We start from the raw sequence: 4,589 nt of genomic DNA, 5'->3' as shown, positions 1-4,589 counted from the left end.
CTTTCCTTACAACAACGTGTAACCTAACCTAACCTAACCTATGAACCTAACCTATGTTGTACCTTAACCTAACCTATGTTGTACCTTAACCTAACCTATGTTGTACCTTAACCTAACCTATGTTGTACCTTAACCTAACCTATGTTGTACCTTAACCTAACCTATGTTGTACCTTAACCTAACCTATGTTGTGCCTTAACCTAACCTATGTTGTGCCTTAACCTAACCTATGTTGTGCCTTAACCTAACCTATGTTGTGCCTTAACCTAACCTATGTTGTGCCTTAACCTAACCTATGTTGTGCCTTAACCTAACCTATGTTGTGCCTTAACCTAACCCATGTTGTGCCTTAACCTAACCCATGTTGTGCCTTAACCTAACCCATGTTGTGCCTTAACCTAACCCATGTTGTGCCTTAACCTAACCCATGTTGTGCCTTAACCTAACCCATGTTGTGCCTTAACCTAACCCATGTTGTGCCTTAACCTAACCCATGTTGTGCCTTAACCTAACCCATGTTGTGCCTTAACCTAACCCATGTTGTGCCTTAACCTAACCCATGTTGTGCCTTAACCTAACCCATGTTGTGCCTTAACCTAACCCATGTTGTGCCTTAACCTAACCCATGTTGTGCCTTAACCTAACCCATGTTGTGCCTTAACCTAACCCATGTTGTGCCTTAACCTAACCCATGTTGTGCCTTAACCTAACCCATGTTGTGCCTTAACCTAACCCATGTTGTGCCTTAACCTAACCCATGTTGTGCCTTAACCTAACCCATGTTGTGCCTTAACCTAACCCATGTTGTGCCTTAACCTAACCTATGTTGTGCCTTAACCTAACCCATGTTGTGCCTTAACCTAACCCATGTTGTGCCTTAACCTAACCCATGTTGTGCCTTAACCTAACCCATGTTGTGCCTTAACCTAACCCATGTTGTGCCTTAACCTAACCCATGTTGTGCCTTAACCTAACCCATGTTGTGCCTTAACCTAACCCATGTTGTGCCTTAACCTAACCCATGTTGTGCCTTAACCTAACCCATGTTGTGCCTTAACCTAACCCATGTTGTGCCTTAACCTAACCCATGTCGTGCCTTAACCTAACCCATGTCGTGCCTTAACCTAACCCACGTCGTGCCTTAACCTAACCCACGTTGTCGCCTAACGTAACCCACGTTGTCGCCTAAACCTGCTCTGTAATTGTTATACGACTCGTTCAATTAGTGTAGTGTTGCCCACCCGCAACCCTCGCAATATAGTTCGCTACTCGCACTCCCCGCTCCCCTGTGTATCGCTTCATGTTAAACACCTTGCAAGTCTTGCTCACTTTCCACATGCTCCTGCTGTACACTGTAATGTGGATGGCAGCAGGACGTACATGCCGCCCCTCCCCACGTCCCCACCTTGCCCCCTGCCTTCGCAAGCTGGTTGGTGAGAACTTTGCATGTTCAATGCCCTCCGCATGCGACGTACTCAGGCTACGTTGTGGTGCGGCCTGTGTCAACTGTCCGCTAATGTCGTACGCGTAAACCACAATCTGTACTGCACATTCGTCCTTATGTACTGAATGATACATCGTGGCACATGTGTGACCGTACAACGACTGCGCCCAAAAACGGCGGACCATACAGTGCAAATATTGTGCACGCAGCTACGTGTCGTCTCCCTATGAGAGCTGGATTGCAGTGTGGTACGCCATAGAGACGTGTGGGAGGAACGGACGCCGTGGATGGCGATCAGCATGAGCTGTCTGTTGATGTATTCGGACCTAGTCGTCTCTCCTCACACACCGTGATGGCATGGTGCACCGCGTTCCATATCTGCGACATGCTACAGAGGCCGGTTGACAGTCGTTCGAGCAATGGACATCGCATACGTACGGGGGCCACCTTCCACGTATTGTCTAGGCGTGCACATTTTGTTGCGTGTATGTGGGCAGACGTAGTGTGGCGTGACACCTGACACAGGCATGCAATAATCGTGGAAGTTGCAAATGGCGATGGACGCCTGCGTTTTCTGGTGAAGTTACGCAAATGAACAAATGGTAACCTGTTGTGGTGCGGTTGTTCTCGCTAGGGGTGAATCGGTGATGGCGACGATAGGTTGAGGTACTAACCGGTTGTTCCAGCGATACCCACCATGCCGACGAAACTGAACGGCATCTGGGTGTGAAGCGATACGCGGCGGTGGCTGGGTGGGACCGTCCCCGGCCGGTGAGGGGGCGCCTCCCGGCGTGCTGGCCGCGCGGTGCGTGGGCGCACGCGCTACAGCCGGCTGGTGGGGGCGGCCAGTGGCAGGCGCGCCGGCCGACGGACGCGGCAGGCGTCGCAGCTGCGCGCCGGCGCACCCTGCGCGCGGCGCCGTGCGGCCAAAGTAGGTCCTCGCGGGCCCGGTGCGAAGCGCGGTGGACATCTTCAGTGTGCTGGTCCGATTGAGGACTGTGTGCGTTGAGGATGCGCTGCCGCCCGGCGCTCGGCGCCGCGACGCCGTCTGCTGCTCGGTCGCCCCAGCGGTTCTCGCTGGTGGTTTGTATCGCAGCTGTGCGGATGTGTTGGCGCGTGCGCTGTGCTGGGAGAGTTCGCTTCGGCACCCAAGTGGGGCTTTTGTCCTTCTGTGGCGCTGGCGTTGGAGCTGCCGGTCACCGTAGGTGGCGCGTGTTGTCTCCCGCCGGCAATGCCACGACAGCACGCTCCCGGGCCTCTGTCGGCAGCGGCAAGCTCAGTTGGGAGCACGGGTGGTCGCACCGAAAGCGTCTACTCGCCTAACTCCGGGCGATTGCGCCTCTCTCGAACCCGACCAAGTACTTGGGACGGCGCTGCGCGCCGCCGGGACCTGAGAGGGTTTCGAGGTGTATTGTGCAGGGGAGCTCAGCCTCCTCCTGTTTGCAGAATGATTGAGCGGACGCTTGCGTGTTCGCGCGGGCCCCCGGGACACACTCCCGGGCGGCCGGCTGCTCAGCTCTAGTTGACGCAGCTCCCTGGTTGATCCTGCCAGTAGTCATATGCTTGTCTCAAAGATTAAGCCATGCATGTCTCAGTACAAGCCGCATTAAGGTGAAACCGCGAATGGCTCATTAAATCAGTTATGGTTCCTTAGATCGTACCCACGTTACTTGGATAACTGTGGTAATTCTAGAGCTAATACATGCAAACAGAGTCCCGACCAGAGATGGAAGGGACGCTTTTATTAGATCAAAACCAATCGGTCGGCTCGTCCGGTCCGTTTGCCTTGGTGACTCTGAATAACTTTGGGCTGATCGCACGGTCCTCGTACCGGCGACGCATCTTTCAAATGTCTGCCTTATCAACTGTCGATGGTAGGTTCTGCGCCTACCATGGTTGTAACGGGTAACGGGGAATCAGGGTTCGATTCCGGAGAGGGAGCCTGAGAAACGGCTACCACATCCAAGGAAGGCAGCAGGCGCGCAAATTACCCACTCCCGGCACGGGGAGGTAGTGACGAAAAATAACGATACGGGACTCATCCGAGGCCCCGTAATCGGAATGAGTACACTTTAAATCCTTTAACGAGTATCTATTGGAGGGCAAGTCTGGTGCCAGCAGCCGCGGTAATTCCAGCTCCAATAGCGTATATTAAAGTTGTTGCGGTTAAAAAGCTCGTAGTTGGATTTGTGTCCCACGCTGTTGGTTCACCGCCCGTCGGTGTTTAACTGGCATGTATCGTGGGACGTCCTGCCGGTGGGGCGAGCCGAAGGCGTGCGACCGCCCCGTGCGTGCTCGTGCGTCCCGAGGCGGACCCCGTTGAAATCCTACCAGGGTGCTCTTTATTGAGTGTCTCGGTGGGCCGGCACGTTTACTTTGAACAAATTAGAGTGCTTAAAGCAGGCAAGCCCGCCTGAATACTGTGTGCATGGAATAATGGAATAGGACCTCGGTTCTATTTTGTTGGTTTTCGGAACCCGAGGTAATGATTAATAGGGACAGGCGGGGGCATTCGTATTGCGACGTTAGAGGTGAAATTCTTGGATCGTCGCAAGACGAACAGAAGCGAAAGCATTTGCCAAGTATGTTTTCATTAATCAAGAACGAAAGTTAGAGGTTCGAAGGCGATCAGATACCGCCCTAGTTCTAACCATAAACGATGCCAGCCAGCGATCCGCCGCAGTTCCTCCGATGACTCGGCGGGCAGCCTCCGGGAAACCAAAGCTTTTGGGTTCCGGGGGAAGTATGGTTGCAAAGCTGAAACTTAAAGGAATTGACGGAAGGGCACCACCAGGAGTGGAGCCTGCGGCTTAATTTGACTCAACACGGGAAACCTCACCAGGCCCGGACACCGGAAGGATTGACAGATTGATAGCTCTTTCTTGATTCGGTGGGTGGTGGTGCATGGCCGTTCTTAGTTGGTGGAGCGATTTGTCTGGTTAATTCCGATAACGAACGAGACTCTAGCCTGCTAACTAGTCGCGTGACATCCTTCGTGCTGTCAGCGATTACTTTTCTTCTTAGAGGGACAGGCGGCTTCTAGCCGCACGAGATTGAGCAATAACAGGTCTGTGATGCCCTTAGATGTTCTGGGCCGCACGCGCGCTACACTGAAGGAATCAGCGTGTCTTCCTAGGCCGAAAGG

General features: G+C 53.3%; 1 non-coding gene across 1 annotated transcript in view; it reads left to right on the top strand.

Moving 5' to 3' along the window:
• The first annotated feature begins 2,976 nt into the window (after positions 1-2,976).
• The window catches only part of LOC124728320, a 1,909-nt gene continuing 296 nt past the window's right edge, over positions 2,977-4,589 (top strand). The window contains exon 1 of the ribosomal RNA XR_007007311.1: positions 2,977-4,589. This exon is cut by the window's right edge and continues 296 nt beyond it. This is a non-coding gene — a ribosomal RNA (small subunit ribosomal RNA).

This window comes from Schistocerca piceifrons, unplaced genomic scaffold (assembly GCF_021461385.2).
Source record: "Schistocerca piceifrons isolate TAMUIC-IGC-003096 unplaced genomic scaffold, iqSchPice1.1 HiC_scaffold_1149, whole genome shotgun sequence".
In the NCBI taxonomy this organism is placed as follows: Eukaryota; Metazoa; Arthropoda; class Insecta; order Orthoptera; family Acrididae; genus Schistocerca; species Schistocerca piceifrons.
This window is presented reverse-complemented; position numbering and strand designations above follow the sequence as displayed.